This window comes from Bombus vancouverensis, chromosome 15 (genome assembly GCF_051014615.1).
Source record: "Bombus vancouverensis nearcticus chromosome 15, iyBomVanc1_principal, whole genome shotgun sequence".
Taxonomy (NCBI): Eukaryota; Metazoa; Arthropoda; class Insecta; order Hymenoptera; family Apidae; genus Bombus; species Bombus vancouverensis.
In genome coordinates, this window is record NC_134925.1 from 7,615,755 (window position 1) to 7,633,615 (window position 17,861).

General features: G+C 36.9%; 1 protein-coding gene and 1 long non-coding RNA gene across 3 annotated transcripts in view; one reads left to right on the forward strand and one right to left on the reverse strand.

Annotated features, from left to right (window-relative positions):
- Positions 1–17,861, forward strand: part of Sdc (Syndecan) — a 236,076-nt gene that overhangs the window by 179,723 nt on the left and 38,492 nt on the right. The gene's annotated exons all lie outside the window — the stretch shown is intronic.
- Positions 1–17,861, reverse strand: part of LOC143303666 (uncharacterized) — a 60,144-nt gene that overhangs the window by 38,314 nt on the left and 3,969 nt on the right. For both annotated transcript variants that reach the window (XR_013060185.1, XR_013060184.1), the window contains exon 3: positions 17,313–17,552. This is a non-coding gene — a long non-coding RNA (uncharacterized LOC143303666). The remainder of the gene's footprint in view (positions 1–17,312; positions 17,553–17,861) is intronic.

Sequence of the window (17,861 nt, forward strand, 5' to 3'; positions counted from 1 at the left end):
TATTACGTTGGAACGTAGATTCCAAAAAAGTAGTTCCAAGAAAGTAAGCTATGACGAGTATACTCGTGAAACACAGCTAACTGGTAAATGTAGGATGCATCAAAATGTATTGAACTGAAAATGATTGCAATCGTACAGTGAGATGTTCCTATAAATATTATAATTACACATTGAAATATGATTTGCTGTCCATACCGGAAAGATAAATTAATCTAATCAAAGTAATAAATATTAAAAAAAAAGACCATAACTGATCTCTGCATTTATCCTCCAATGAAATTGTAATTCTATGTAACGGGTATATTATAATATCGAAATATTGTCTAAAAATAAGAACGATACGATGATATAAATCTGAACAAACATACAGATTTAGCGTATCTGTTCTGTTCTTTCGAAGTTTCAGTTGCTTCGAAACTCGTCTTCCATCGAAGAAGTATCCAACAAATACAGCGTCTAAAGATGATCTAATAATAAAATATCAAATTCCGTCGAAGAAGACAAGAATACTACAATCGGATTAAAAATGTCGAGAAGAACTTAGCCAGTGTTAATGAAGATTGAACGTATTATTCGAACCTGCACGGTGCTATTATTCATCGATGCTATAAAACCGCTCGATAAAGCCACTTTGTATTATAAAAATGGCGCGAAGAAACGGCGAAAGAGAAACGGGAGGAAAATGTGTGAAAAGGATCGAAGAAACTTTTATTATTTTATTTCTTCGTGAAATCCTTTCAACGGGAATTTTTTCCTCGGCGACTCTCTCAATTCCGCGTTCCATCAATTCTGCCGGCTTAATTATACCGCGTTAAGCCCCGAAGAATATCTCAGAGCCACCGAATGGGCGCCAGATAAGCAATTCAGATTATTCTGTTCCTCTTGGATCGCGTTCGGTCTCTTTCGCTCTGTTCTCCGTTAGGAAAGAGACGGTCAAGGGAAAAGGGAGTGGGTGGGTGGGTTGCGAAAGGGCGGGAAAAAAAGAAAAAGAGATGGACAGGGGTGAAAGATAAAGGAGCAGTCAGCGATTAACGTGGCCTCGTGCAAGAAGCGTGGAAATCCTCTCGTCGGAGAGTAAACTTTTTTAATTTCGAACATCCGCGGAAATTATCCACTAACTTCGCCAAGGTTTACTACTGCTGGCCATCGCCACTCACTCTCTCTCTCTCTCTCCTCCTCTCCTCCCTCTTTTTCTGCCACCCTGAACAGGCCTCACCCACGGCTACGGTATTCAAATTAACCAGAAAGTTCATCTCTACTGTTCGCTTTAATAGGTACAGGTCTACCAACCTGAAGAAGCAAGTTTCTAGCCGGAGCTGGGATGTAACGAAACAGCGGTAGACAGAGAATTCGCGAGATCTTTTCTTCCTACGTCGATCGAGCACGTTTATGGCATGATATTTGTTACGGTTGAGGCTAAGGATATCTCTAGTTCATGATGATGACGATGATGAATCGGGCAGTAAGGGTTCCATCGTGATAGAACTCAAGAAATTTGGTTATTAATTGTCATTAAGGGATAGGCTCATTATGCTATAGATAGAGGCGAAGGAATGTTCTGTTTAAACACTTTGACTGGCACGACGAAATCGCACGTTTCGCTCAGGACGCCACGGGAGTATTTTTATTATTCGAAGCATATAATGGCAAAATAATAATAAATTGACGATGTGAGACAACATTCTTCCCCAATGGACCGTTTATCGTATTGGTGGTCACGGGTGACCACCGTGGCGCCTTGCTAACAGTCGATAGCGACGTATTATAACGAGGCTTCGTTTATTTCGACAAACCATTCGCATTCGTCGTTTCGTCGTAAGCAAAACGTGCAGAATATATGGTTGAAACGTGTAGAAGATATTAGTAAACGGTATTTGCTCGTTCTATATATAATAGCAAGGTATGTGCACGCTTCTAACTTCAATTATACGATTATAAAGCAGCATTTACGATTATTTTCTAAGCTGTGTTTATAATAATATTCGTAGATTACCCCTCAAAGATATGGACGCAAACACAGTGCACCGTTAGATGCAAGATTTGTTCTCATTTTTTTTTATCGATGTTCTAATAAAAATGTTTAATCGTTCAATGGGGCACTTTTTATTTCAAAGTATCTTCTATTTATCGGTTATATTCAAAACGCCCTAACTGTCGATTTTCGTTCAATTTTTACAATTATAAGAAGTTCATTATAAACGTACCAGTTTCTGACAGAGATACGTTTAGTCTTATGCAGGAAAAGGCAATGTTTCTAAGAAAGTTGCGACATTATAAAACTGCGCTGAATTGGGAGCTCCGTGAGATTGTTTTTGTGTCAATCGAGAAACATTTATGCAGAGATACTCGTCGCGGATGATGATCATATAAAGATAAAGTTACAGATGAGAAATTGATCAGTAAGATTTCTATCGTATTGAAATTCAAGAGAATTGGTTAGTCATTTGCTTCATTTTATCTCCAAGGAGATAAGTCCATTATGTTAGAAACGGAATCAAGAGACTTCTACTGGGAAAGCTATCTGAGAAGCAAAGATAAGTTTAATTCTATCCAGTAAAGGCACGTTTTCTGAGAAGAGTTGGAATATCGTAGAACACTATATTGGTAGAAATTAGGTATTCAGAAAATTTCTTCTAGCGTCAATAGAGAAACTTTATGACGTGACTTTCCTTGTAATATATAGAGATCTGACTAACCATCTGATTCACCATGGTAATCAGAAGATCTTCCTCTATTCTCTTACTTTCTGAATGAAAAATTGATTTACACTTTACTTTACATACGATCACATATTATTTAATTTAATCTTTTTCTAAAAATTCAACGTTCAAATGAAACGTTCAATTTCTCGTATTGCCCGAAGGCAAACACCTGCTCCTTAAAATAACGACACAGAATCATAGTTATTGTAATCGCGGGATTAACTTGAATTTATCGAACGCTTTATTTTTCCTTTGCCTGGAAAACAAACGTCTCCGTGTAAGAATCGTATAGAAGACCTATTTCCTGTTTCTTCATGAAGAATTACCCTCTTTTCGCTCGTACCACCAATAACGGGCTCCCAGCAAGATTTACACCCTGCTTCCTGTGCGTATCGGTTTTCCCGTTGCTCGATTCGAAGTCGAAGGTAGCCAGGAAGGTGCAGTTCCTTTCCAAGCAAACAATACGACGTTTATTCTATCCAGGTTAGGGGAGAGCTGTTGTTGCTCCTTTTGAAAATTTACGAGCACCTCGTGGATGTTCGAACGATGAATGGAATGGAATCCTGGTAGAAACTCTCGCGACTTTGCCCCTTCAATTCGTCTGTCAAGATTTTTACTATCATCGCTTTCTGTTCGTTCTTTCGCTCCTCGTCCTCCTTCGTCTCGTTTCTAAAAGCAAGTGAACTGTTTAGGGAAATGGACGTGTCGCTTGGAAGCTTCGAATCTCGCGGGCTAAGCAATTCCTCGGATGGCGACGAACGTCTGCGCTGCAAAGTTTGCGATTTCAACGGCGTCTTTGCACTTGCACTCGCGTATTTTTCGCCTGCCGAGCGCTTATGATTTTTATGGTCGCTGTCCCTCTCCGACAAATATCGTCGTAATAATAATAAAACGTAAGAAACTAGAAATACAAAAAGCAACAACCTGCTTGAGGTAATAGGCTGTAGCCTTCAAGTACAAATAATTCAATTATCAAACAACGATTAAAGGACTCGTTAGCAAGATAATTTCTCTCATTTCTTTACTCTTTTGTTACTTGTTTTTTAATGTAGTCAGGCTACGATATTTGTTTGCGTAAGCGCTGTCGATATTACGATGTTCGCTGTCTCTTAACTTGAGAGATCTCGTTGGCATCTTTCGTTTCTGCTCGGTACGTTGCGATTCTTTTTTTTTTTTTTTAACAAAGTTTCCTTCGTATTAATAAAAACTAAGTAAACATTTATATGAGCGTACTTGTAACTATATCGTAGAATAATTATGCATAATTAAATCATCGAGTATAGATCATTCTTCACGATATCAATTCCGCTATCTACAAATCTACCCTCCGACTATTAGAACGCGTCCTTTTCTAAGAGATTAAACATTTTCCCGAGGACAATTTCTCTCACGAACTCGATTATAGCCGAATCTACCAACCATATTGAGTATTGCATTAAACGTTTTCAATTAGCAAATAAAAAATTAACAAAAGTTCAAGTACGTCGTGTAACTAATACAATTTTTATCTTCTCGTTAATCAGTTAATTATCGATCAGTTAATTTTCCAATTTGTACGATCTACGATGATCTATGCAGAATCTTCAGCTTAAGAATTGCAAATGAATTCCAACGATATTTGATGGAAACGCGACATGAGCGAAACCTCTGGTTAAAATGAAATTAAAATACGCAATCGTATTTTACAATTCTCGAGAAACACTCAAAACCATGATGACATTGATAGCAATAGCGAGCGTGTAACGCAAGTGGCTCGTGAATTAATCGTTTTCAAGAGAAAAGAGCTGGTTTTGCGGAAAGGATTGATCCCTCGCGAGTTTCATCTCGCCCAACCTTTCATCCTGCCCGCCCTACAATGCAAATGAAGGATGAAACAATCGACTTTGCTTAGTGCCGATTGTAAAACGGCTTGCAATTGCCCGCAACGTTATTTCGCTAAGTGGTTCGAGTGGCGAAAAAGAGCGGTGCGAAGATCTTAGCACGGGTTTAACGAAAGTGGCCAGTGAATTAATCGTTTCTTCGGATACGAGATCTTCCCAAAGCCTATTCCCATACCACGATGCGGCTATGATCCGTTTTTTAATGTTCCTCGGATTATTCACGTTGGAACAACTCGTAGCTGACTAACTGGTAGTTGCGCGTTCGTCCATAAAACTGTAAACAGCTGAAAACACCGTCAAAGAAATATAATACAACGTACAGGGTGTATCGTAACACGTGACGCCCAATTCGGAAGTTTAGAAGAGACACGAAAACAGCGGAAGAGGTTCGTACGAATATGCGTCGCACTTGATCTCGTTTCAAAGTTATAGGATGAGCCTTCGTTCTACTGTATTCGTAGATCGAGAGAAATTTTTTGGCTTTGAGGCGGGATAAACCCGTACAGGATACTTCGTAACACGTGGCACGTGTGGAGACAAGATCACGTAAACACGTGTCCTATTTAATCTTTTGCTTCAAAGTCACAGGCAGAACCTTCGTTCTATCGTATTTGTGAAGCAAATCCCATTTTTGGCTGTGAGACGGAATAAACGTATACAGGGTGTCTCATAACGTACGGCACATATGGAAACAAAATCACGTAAACGCGTGTCCCATTTGATCTTGTTGCAAAGTTGTAGCCTCCTTGGTGTTTGAACAATCCGCGGCCGTTCACCTTCGCGATTTCCTCGCAAGTTCGGCGAACTTTGCTGCAGATTCTCCAGATTTGGCCCATTAGCTTTTTACTGCCCATTGAACCCACTTGACTTTTATTTCTGCATTTGAAAACAATTGTTGAAATACTTGGTGCGCGTGTACAACGAGATCGCCGACATTCCTGTGGAATTTCTGAGAAATTGCGAAATTCTTTGACACGACGACTGCAAGCTTGCATACGAGCCAAGGACCGTCAGTTCCAGCATCTTCCAGCGGATTATCGTAAGACGAAAGTGGTTGAAACAAATTCGAATAGCACTCATTTATATTTTTATTATTATTTAATTTGTACTTTACAATTTGTCCAGCTGGATATTTCGTAAATTTTTCTAACTTAATTGCTAAATAACACGTGGATGGCTATCCTCAGCGGGATACCATCTTCGAATTTGACTATTTTATTTCTTCAGTGAGGTCAGTGGGGTGTTTTCTTTTTAGTCTTCTTTTTATGAGAGTTTTGCTCGCTTTGGCTGCCAGCTGGTTTGGACGTGTCGCCGTTCTTTCTTTGTATTTTTCTGCGTACTTGCCGATTTCTTCTTCGAGCGTTGGTACTCGTTTAAGTGAACTTGTTTCGCGTGTCCACTTGCCATGAAACACCCTGTATATATTGTAGGATCCTTACTACAATTAGTTTATTTACGATAAATGGATTAAACAGATGTCGGTTAAACAGGAAACGATGGTTGTTTAACGTGAACCAATCACAATAACGTACTACAATTAAGACGACTAGATGGTCAATTTGCAACTGTCGTCATCACGGATCCAACGCTCTCTCTCTCACGCGGACCACACTCTCTCGACAACACTCTCACACTCTCTGACTTCTCAACTCACAATCTTTGGCTTCTCAACTTAACACTGACTGTTCATTCGTTTATCGTTCCTTAGCAACCCCTTGTCTTTCGTCTTAGCCCCACCACATGCTCCGCAACCGTTTGTTTATAATTCGCCCGACACCCCCCAGGTCCCTCGTCCACGATACTACAATATTTATTTATCTATTCCGTCTCACAGCCAGGAATTGCACATGGTTTACAAACACACAGTAGAACTGCGAAGTTTTCCTTCGCCGTCAGTTATATGAACTCGTAACCGAGCTTCTGTTGTTCGAACTACGCTCGAGCGTGTTTTCAGTTGTACGAAGAACTCGTATTCCTGAAGTCGTACACGTCCGTGTCTTTTGCCTAACAAAGGGACCTCGGTGACTGATACACGTCGATTTTGATGGAACTTCGTACGAGTGTTCGTCGGACAGTGCTTCATTTTCTCGTAATTTGTTCGTGCCGGTCTCTTTACTTTAACCAGTCAACCGCGCAATTTAGCCGTAGAAATCTGTCATGAAGGTCGTGTCAGGTGATCGAGCGCGTAAATAAATACAAGCGGCGACGAGTATAAGCGTCATTAAAGTTTCGGTTTGACGTGTACGCTCGTCGGACGCAGTTAACTGCTTAACGCGTTGACTACCGCGTCACCCATATTCGGGTGACGCTTGTTTGACTACTTGCGAAGGATCGTCGTAGGTATTTGAAAGAAAGTTTAGTGGCCTTTCTCCAACGACAGGATGAGTAACACGTTTCTGTTTCTTTGAAAGAGATCAGGGAGACAGTTTGATAAAAGAAATTGACCCATTTCCACTTTCGTAGTTCTCGAATCTCTTGAATATTTTAGATCGTGGCACGCCCGTAACTTTTCGGGTCAATTTTTTCCACTCTCTTTTCAACCGAAAGTTACTTCGAATCCGTGGAATTCGCCAGACGTGGCAAATGAACCGTTTGACCCCGAAAAATCCGAATCATGAAAGATTCTCTTTTCGCAACACCGATCACGCTATTCAATGTTCGAAACGGTAAATGTTTCGAGGAAATTGCGAATCGCGCGAGAAACTCTAAAGCTTAAAAAATGTTCATTCCACTGAAAACTTCTTTTCTTTTCATTTCCATAAATGGAATTTTGTCTCGATAGAGCTGATTTCCCATACAATGGAAGTTAGATTGCTCTACTCGCACTGTTTTGAAGAATAGTTAAAGTATATACAGGGTGGTTAGTAATTGGTGGTACAAGCGGAAAGGGAGTGATTCTACGCGAAAAAAGGAGTCGAAAATATAGAATAAAAATTTTTCGTTCGAGGCTTTGTTTTTGAGAAAATCGACTTTGAATTTTCGCTCGGTACGCGTGCACTTTATCGCGTTTCGTTATAACGGATCTCACTGTAGATCGTTGTCTCGATGGAAAAATTAAAAAAAAAATTAAAACAAATTGTTATTCTACATTTTCTACTTCTTTTTCGCGTAGAATCACCCCCTTTCCGCTTGTACCACCAATTACCAACCACCCTGTATATTTGAGTATTTGAAATATTTCTTTGATATTCAAGAAATGAAGTTTGCATGATTTCGCTGCTCTAAAATATCTGCTGGTAGTTTTAGAAAATTGAGTTTCTAAAGCGCACCCTGCCAAATTTACAATTTTACACTAACACTATTTACGATTTTGCGCGCTCATGAAATCGGTACTCTGCGTAGAATTAAGTAACATTCGAATTAGCATGAAATTAAAATTTCCACGATTCTCTCAATTTTACAACGTGAAATTATTTCTGAAATCAATTTATATTTCTCTAACTCAATAAGAAATCTTTCGATCAACCGGCCTTCATATTTACCAACTTTTATACATCCATAAGTTTAAGATAAAATCCATTAGGAAGTTTTCCTATTTAGTTTTCATAAATATCAGGATATCAATATTCTCGAAATACGTAACAATCTTCGAACTCACCCTTATAATTACAATCTTACTTCCGTTGAATTTCAATTTCTGTCGCTATAGGACATTAAATTGTCCCTAAACTCCAGTTACGTTTCCGTAAATCGATAAGAAACGTTTCCATTCTGAAACTTCGTATTTGTCAATTTCTATGAATGCGCAAGTTTTCCAATTTAGCTGTCCGAGATATTAGAATATCACTATTTTCCAAATACGCACCATTTTCCAAACTTATTCCTACGATTAGAGTCGCATTTTCCATTTAATGTCAATTTCCATAATCGCAACGTTAAATTATTCCTAAAACCTATTTATACATCTGCAAATGAGTCCCTCCACCTTTCCACCTTTTTAAACATTATAAAATCAATATTCTAAAAATATATACAACTTTCCAAACTCAATAACTCCGGCAATTAAAATCTTCCTTGCATTCGATTCCGATTTTTACAATTGCACCACATTAAATTATCCCTAAAGTCTACTTACATTTAAATCGATAAGAAACGTTTGGATACCCAGCCTTTGTATCTGTAAGAAACGTTTCCATTCTGAAACTTCGTATTTGTCAATTTCTATGAATGCGCAAGTTTTCCTATTTAGCTGTCCGAGATATTAGAATATCACTATTTTTCAAATACGCACCATTTTCCAAACTTATTCCTACGATTAGAGTCGCATTTTCCACTTAATGTCAATTTCCATAATCGCAACGTTAAATTATTCCTAAAACCTATTTATACATCTGCAAATGAGTCCCTCCACCTTTCCACCTTTTTAAACATTATAAAATCAATATTCTAAAAATATATACAACTTTCCAAACTCAATAACTCCGGCAATTAAAATCTTCCTTGCATTCGATTCCGATTTTTACAATTGCACCACATTAAATTATCCTTAAAGTCTACTTACATTTAAATCGATAAGAAACGTCTGGATACCCAGCCTTTGTATCTGTAAGAAACGTTTCCATTCTGAAACTTCGTATTTGTCAATTTCTATGAATGCGCAAGTTTTCCTATTTAGCTGTCCGAGATATTAGAATATCAATATTTTTCAAATACGCACCATTTTCCAAACTTATTCCTACGATTAGAGTCGCATTTTCCATTTAATGTCAATTTCCATAATCGCAACGTTAAATTATTCCTAAAGTCTACTTACATTTAAATCGATAAGAAACGTTTTGGATACCCAGCCTTTGTATTTATCAATTTGCCGGCTAGAAGAGACAACAGAAGCTAAGGAATTGCATAAGTTCGCCGAGCTGCGGAGCAACGTGTATATCGATCCCCTGGTATAATGTTGTGCACGGCGACTGACTTATTGACAAAGTGATAGAGTCGAGACTTAGAGGGGTGGCTGGAGGGTGGTGCGTCGAGGGGGTTGCACCAGCGTAACCATAGACTCGCCGAAGTTCCGTGGAATTATTTCGCGAGCCTTTGTTTCCCTGTCGACGATGAGCATCATCTAGCGACTCTCTTTTACGACTGAAGAGCGCGAGAAATTAAGTTGAGGAAATTTCCGCCCGATGATATTTGACTTAGATATTAAGGGACGAGTTCCAATTGCTTCTGTTAATTCAATTAACCGAAACGAAGGCCGGGAAAACATATAATTGAAAATAATTCCGTTTTGCACGTTACGGCCGAGGAAATCGTTTCTTCATTGGATTTATTTCAATTAATCGAAATGGACGTCGAGGAAGTAGAAGATCGAAGATAATTATGGTTCGATGAATAGACTTCGACGCGGTAAATTAACGTTGATTTTGCTGGATTTTTAAGCAAAGAATTTTCTAATCTAATGATGAAAGAGTAAGTTAATTTTGTTAGGAAATTCATAGATTCTGAGGGGGATCGTAGAGTCACGAAATTGTAGATCAAAGTAAAATATTCTGATAAAATCTCTGTCTCCCATAAGCGGCCTGCGATCTTTCTCGCGATAAAAATTCGAATAATTGAATTTTATACGATAACGAACGCATAATATCACGATTCTCAGCCCTTCAATTATGCTCGTGATATACAGGGTAGTTGGCAACTGGCGGCAAAGGGGGTGATTCTACGTGAAAAAAGTAGTAAATGTAGAATAAAAATTTTTTTTTAATTTTTCCATCGAGACAACGATCTACAGTGAGATCGGTTATAACGAGACGCGATAAAGTGCACGCGAACCGAGCGAAAATTCAAAGTCGATTTTCTCAAAAACAAAGCCTCGAACGAAAAATTTTTATTCTATATTTTCGACTTCTTTTTTCGCGTAGAATCACCCCCTTTCCGCTTGTACCACCAGTTACCAACCACCCTGTATAAATTTGCATAGACGTGCGCAATGTACACTCTAGACACAAATGGATAAAACTATGGTTACAGAAGATAGAATAAGAATAGCATAAATTTTCAACATCGACTAAAACCATGCACTATGCTTCCTAGTTCTCCAGTTGTATTCAAAATATATAGATTTATAATAAATTCACGATAAACCTGCATAAGCATCTAGTCTAATGATAAAATTACAGGCTGATATTTGAGATATGCTGTCGATTATGAAAATGGTGTAAGTCTAAAACCTAAAGATCTTGAATTTTCAACTTACTTTGATTTACTTGATTGATCAATTTGATATATCCACGTAGTCATTCTTCTTTTTCTGATATCAAATTTCCTTGCTTTAAACTTGTTCAAGTTAGATTAAAAGTCAGTTAAAAATTATATTTTATACCCAATGACCGAAAAACTTTTGCTCGTTGTTGGTTTCTACGCTGACATATGAAACAAGACCCAAACGATCGTTACAGAAGGTTGAACAAAAATAACAAACCACCACCAAACACGAAAAGTTATCTCGATCGAAGTGTATATACGCGTTTACGTAGAGGAGAATTTGAAACCGCAGAAACAACTCCTCTTGGAGGATTCAATAGTAATCAGTTCTTAACATCCCGACCCTCTCTTCGAAACCCTTCTCTCAAACCCTTCTCTCGAGCTCCCCAAGCGAGTTACCATTCAGAATACCCTAGCGAAACCTCGCTCGACCCTTCTAAACCGCCCCAAAACACCGCTATCGTTCCAACCTCCGATCCACTTCCCAAAATTCCTTTCAAACACCCGGGTCACTTCTCACCCATATAAACTCGATTGTGTGCAAGCCTGTCCTCGAGAACTAGTTCTGAGGGTATTTCAAAGATTTCTACGTGTGTATACTGTGTGTGTATTTTGTACGGTTGTTAAAGTGGCTTTGACTCGTTCATTCGAATATAAGCGAAAATTTATAATGATTTTTTCGCGTAGAACGATTATGTACACGCTTCACGATGTTAACTTCTAAATATTAATATTTCTCAAATCAATGAAATTCAATGCTTTCCAGTGTTTCTATCGTAGTGTTTTATTATTTTGTACAATGTTAAATAATCGTAATGTTAAACGTCGAACGAAGTAAAGTTTGTTAGAGTTTTATGATAATTGCAGTAGTGTATGTAATACATGAAAATCGTTCTAAATTGTTGCTAAGAATCGTTACGACCCTCTCGTTCGTCAAGCACCCCTATATAATTGAAATCGTAACGTATGTTGGGTTGGCAACTAAGTGATTGCAGATTTTGTCAATACCATCTAATGACAAAATCCGCGATCATTTAGTTGCCAATCCAATAGAATGAAGTAAAATTTGTTAGAGTAATGAACTTAGAATATCAAATTGGAATACGGAAAATTATTTTTATCGTGGATCATTTATCGTGGTGAGCCTCAAAGTCTCAGTCTTTGTTCGCATAAGTGCACGTCTGGTAATATTTCATTTACGTTTTGACATGTCTGGCCATTCATTATTTTTGCTAATATCCTTCACGTAATTCCTTCATCTACATTGGACACTTGCTTAATATCTAATATCTGTTTTCTATTCTGCTCCTGTACCATACATTCGACAGGCTCTCTTCCATTTTGTGCTTAAATAGAACAAAATATTGTTTTATAGAACGTCTATGATCTATGTCAAGCGATACGATTTCGAAAACTTTGTCACGCTATCCCTTGCTTGTTCGACGTTGACCCACTAAAAACTTGCTTGATATTCATGCTTGTACACTTGCTTAATTTCTGTCTTCTATTCTGCTGTTGTATTATATACTCGATATGGCAGATTTTCTTCTATTCTGTGCCTAAATGCAACAAAAGTAATATATTATAGAACGTCTATCGTGCGTGTCAAGCGATATGGTTTCGTAAACTTTGTCACCGCTATCTCTTAGTTGTTCAACGTTGACCCACTAAAAACTTGCTACCATTGTATATACAACGACACGGTGAACGCCTGCATTCTCACCGAAGAAAGGCGAACAGCAGAGGGTTAAATCCGTGAGAGAAGTTTCACTGGAGAGGGTGGTGGGTGCCATAGGATGGTTGTGATATCATTACACCCGGGTCTAAATTCCGGTACACGTAAGCGTATGGAGGAACATGATACGCCGACTTGACACGGGACTTGTCTTATGAAACGTCGCCCATCGCAACCTCGGATGAGTGCAATATCCCCGCGTCGGTATCTTCTCCGTAGTATAATGCAACGTCGACGTTCACGCTCACAACCGAATGAATCCAAGCCAAGATTTCGTTCTGCTATCGGTTCGTGACTCGAGTATACGGGTTTCTGAAGCTCATATAGTTTGTTTTGTAGGTTAGGCATATTATTATGATTGTACGAATACCGTCACGGTTCACGGTTCATGTCAAGTTGATGAATTCCTATTTCTGGAAAATTAGAATTTATCCATTCCCTAACTTTTTTATTATTATTAAGCTTAGGGTTAGGTTTACTACGTTTGTAGGTTATGGAAATTGTTATATTTGTAAAATTACAACTTATTGACTTACTAACTTTTTTTATTAAGGTTAGGGTTAGGTTTGATACGTTTGTAGGTTATGGAAATTGTTATATTTGTAAAATTACAACTTATTGACTTACTAACTTTTTTATTAAGGTTAGGGTTAGGTTTGGTACGTTTGTAGGTTATGTAAATTGTTGCTTTTGAAAAATTAGAACTTATTGACTTACTAACTTTTTTTATTAAGGTTAGGGTTAGGTTTGCTACGTTTGTAGGTTATGGAAATTGTTATATTTGTAAAATTACAACTTATTGACTTACTAACTTTTTTTATTAAGGTTAGGGTTAGGTTTGGTACATTTGTAGGTTATGTAAATTGTTATATTTTGTAAAATTGGGATTTACTGACTTACTAACTTTTTCATTAAGGTTAGGGTTAGGTTTGCTACGTTTGTAGGTTATGGAAATTGTTATATTTGTAAAATTAGAACTTATTGACTTACTAACTTTTTTATTAAGGTTAGGGTTAGGTTTGGTACGTTTGTAGGTTATGTAAATTGTTGCTTTTGAAAAATTAGAACTTATTGACTTACTAACTTTTTTTATTAAGGTTAGGGTTAGGTTTGCTACGTTTGTAGGTTATGGAAATTGTTATATTTGTAAAATTACAACTTATTGACTTACTAACTTTTTTCATTAAGGTTAGGGTTAGGTTTGCTACGTTTGTAGGTTATGGAAATTGTTATATTTTGTAAAATTGGGATTTACTGACTTACTAACTTTTTCATTAAGGTTAGGGTTAGGTTTGATACGTTTGTAGGTTATGTAAATTGTTGCTTTTGAAAAATTAGGACTTACTGACTTACTAGCTTTTTCATTAAGGTTAGGGTTATGTTTGGTACGTTTGTATAATGAAGAATCATAATATTTCGATATTTATTAAAAAATTATACCTTAATATTATTCGATGTTACTAAATATGATATATTTGCATATTCGGAGATTTTGTTGCTGCAAGATCTCATGTTAATATTCAATACGCGGTATTAACGAGAACATTGTCATAATTACATTATAATAAACGTATGTTAATACAAACGTAATAAAGTTTTAATGAATTTCAAACAGGCGCGTCCCTTTTTGCACGATGAAACACCAAGTTGCATGGAATAGTTATGAAAATACAATAAAAATTATCTACATTTCACTGTTTTAACATTCATCCGGTAAAATGTATAATAATTTCTTCCTTTAATTTCTACACATTAATTCACATTTCATAAAGTTGTTCGCTGCCGCTCTTTTACCTCGCCGTCATTAAAATACAATCAAAATTCACCATCTCCTCGTTCTATCCATTTTCCAAGTGAATTCAATGAACAAAGAATATTTAGTTTTAACATCCATTCTATCAAATATTGTTTTTGCTCTTCGTTCTCACGTTTCACAGATATATAACTTTCTCATTATACGCGTAGAATGTGATTTTCTAAAATAATATAAAATAATTATCGAAGAATTTTGATTCTAAAAAGAAAAAAAGAATAGCTGCTATTTAAATATTTCCAAAGTGTACGACATTATGTTTAATTATCAGAAAGCAAGAAATACGTAGGTAAAATTTCGATTTCTAATTCGTGTTTTCTTTTCTGTTACAGGTATGATGGACCACTTACTTATAAAATTATATCTTTTCATTGGGACTGGAATTGTCGACGACTATGAAAATTCCGAAAATGAGAGGTATACGAAGAAATACTTCAATCAAAGGAGAGAAACGATCATCTGTCCATATATTTAAACACATATTCAAATCCCTAACAATTAATTGATTAAGAGATAAATTTACAAAGTTTTTATACGTAAAATCGCCAATTTAGATTTTCTAAAGATTACGACTCTCTTAATTTTTGTAGTTCTAATTCAGTAAATTGCCCGCAAAATAATCATTGCACGTTGCCTTATTTACAGCTGCACAATATCAAAGCTTATCCTGTCAAAAATAACGCGATTATTTCCTCACTGCTTAAAAGACACGAGTAAACGATTACGTGCACTGCAAATAGATAAATCCTGATGCAATTTCCCTTTCTAATCCTTGTGATAAAGCTACGATAAAAGATATTCTTAATGGATTGAGAAGATAGAAGAAGTCGCGAAGACTATGGTAAGAACAATTGCACTAATAAAATTCTCACGAACCACGGAAATTGATCATTACTATATTCTTAGAGGAATATGAAATGTTGATTTTTGTTAACGGTTCGCACGAGAATATAAAAATTAGATGGGAGATATTACAAAGGAGTGAATATAAGATCATAATGATAAAATATTAATGACACGCTATACTGTTCGTGTGTGATTTATTGCTTCTCCCTATTTCTACGTATTCTTACGTTATATCACCGTCAGATATCTTACCAATACAGCATATTTTTTCTTATATTCACATCTATACCATAAAACCTTCACAACGAGGCTCTCCTCAAATACACGTCTTTACAGAAATCATATACAGGGAAATCATAAACCTGATATAGAGCTCGTGATTCATGTCGCTGTTATTGCCCGTAGCGAAAAATGTTTCAGATAAAAGTCGAACAGTTTCGAGGTGGCCATATTCTAATGTTATTACCTCTTTTTTTTTGTAAGGTGAACGCGTAAAAGTTATGTGGAGGACAGTACTGTCTTCTTAAATGGAATTGTCTATTTCGTCATTCTTTATAAAAACAAAAAAAAAAGTACCAACCCCTGTATATAAAAGATTCATTAGTTTAAAAGATATTTTAACTTTTCTATCGTAGAGGCTATCGTATGAAATGCGGCGAATGTCTTTCATACGATAATTTTTACAATGTAAAAGTTCAGCTATCTATCAAACTAACAGTTCTTCCGCATGAATGTAGGTTAATAGCTTTTTTTTTTTTTTTTTTTAATAGAAAATGTAAGTCTACACGGGCTAGCATATGATTCCGTTTACAGAGACAAAGTTGACTCGATTTTTCGCTACGTGTGACAATAGTTAAAAATAAAGGAACGTGTAAATCAGAATGTGTGGATAACAGATGAGACCCTGTATAAAATTAAAGAAGAAATACCAATAATTCTTTTTCTAAATTTCACGTTCTCTCTTCACAGATTGTTTCTCAATGCACGTAATTAAATCCTGCTGTATATATTAATTAAACACGAAACCGCGCATTATGTATCGCGTTTCACACTCGAAATGCCAATTATAATTCGCAGAAATGTTTCTCTAGCTGCCGCCCACCCCAACTCTTATTACTCGCTGTTAACGAACACACGGACACCCCGGTAGCCGCATAATTCACAAATATCTACGTTTAATCTAAACTGTTTCGAGAGCGTTGCGTACGCTTTTGTCACGCCGAGAGTGGCGCAAATCGGCCGATTTCAGTTCCAGTGCTTCCGACCAGCCAGCATTTTGTGCCGTTTTACGGACTTCCGACCACAAAATGTCCACTGGACCGCCTGCCTCCGAAAATTAGAACATTTTCCACGCTGGCATTAATATATCTTGCCGTTTCATCAAAATCGAAACGAAATATTGATCCCTTTATTTTCAATTTCTTGATGTTCAGAAGACTAAATCTCGTTAAAGTTCGCCGAGAATAAAAATTGCTTCTTCTTCGAATTTGAGATAATCTTGACTTTGAGTATAATAAATTTACGTGGGATGAATTCTAAATTAAATTAAGAATTCTAATATTAACAACCCTTAATTTTTGAAATATCTGCTAATTTTTATTTTAAACGTTGTACAATTTTCGCTCATTCTCCTGTGTTCAAGGATTCACGGAGATCTAACAGTTTGTATGTTTATGTTACGCAGTGAAATCCTTTGGACGTTCTTTATGGTTGCAGCATGTAAAATAATTTCTATGTAGCTGAAAGCCTCGTTCACCAATTTTCACAGACATCTACTTCTAACGATTCCAACTCTACAAGGCCTGAAGTTTTATCATTTTCTTTGTACCATCTTTCTTCCCCTTCATTCGATTAAGAATATCTACGTCCTTATTTGCTAACTGGTCTACATAACAAAACTTGCCATAGCGGATGAGAAACAAACACGCGGAAGTTTCAAATGTTTCAGCATATCTTGAAAAATGAAAAAGAGAAAGCTTGATAAGAATACTCTAACTAGAATCGCACAGTATAGACTTAAACAATACCTATGTGCACAAAATATACACGATCAACTTCAGCAACAAACTTACAGCTTCTAACAACTCTCTCGGTTGTTTCAACAAAGAAAAGAAACGGCAGAATGATCCTCGACTTACCTCGAATTCAGCGAGCCATTCTCCGTCTCTGTTTCCTTTCCGCGTCGAAATCCTGTTCAGTCTGCAGGAAGTTTTTTCGCCGTCTGCGCGGTAGAAACTCAATTTTTCCCCCACGCCCTCCGCCTTCCGTTCACTTTTAAAACTTTTCCCCGTCCACGGCCATTTTTTTCACCCCCGTCCTCATCCCTTGGCAGGGTGGAATCGCTTTATTCGCGCGACAAACTTCCCGCATGCATACATCTGCAACGAGCGAAAACGGAATGATGATCGTTCGAAGGGAAATCTTACGTCTGGGATTGTGTTAAAGCGTTTAGCCCTTTTATTGCTGTGAATTATTGCGACTGTTCGTTAAAATTCTGGACGTTTTAGCAATTAAAACGTAAAAAGTAATTTCAGTAGTAAGATAGATGGAAAAAATGATCGGGAAGGAATTTATACGATTAAACTAAGGATATCAGAGAGGAATTCCAGCAATAACGAGAGCGATCCATTTCAGCACAAGAAAAAGAAGCAAAAATATTGCTGAAAATTATTGCAACTGTTCGTTAA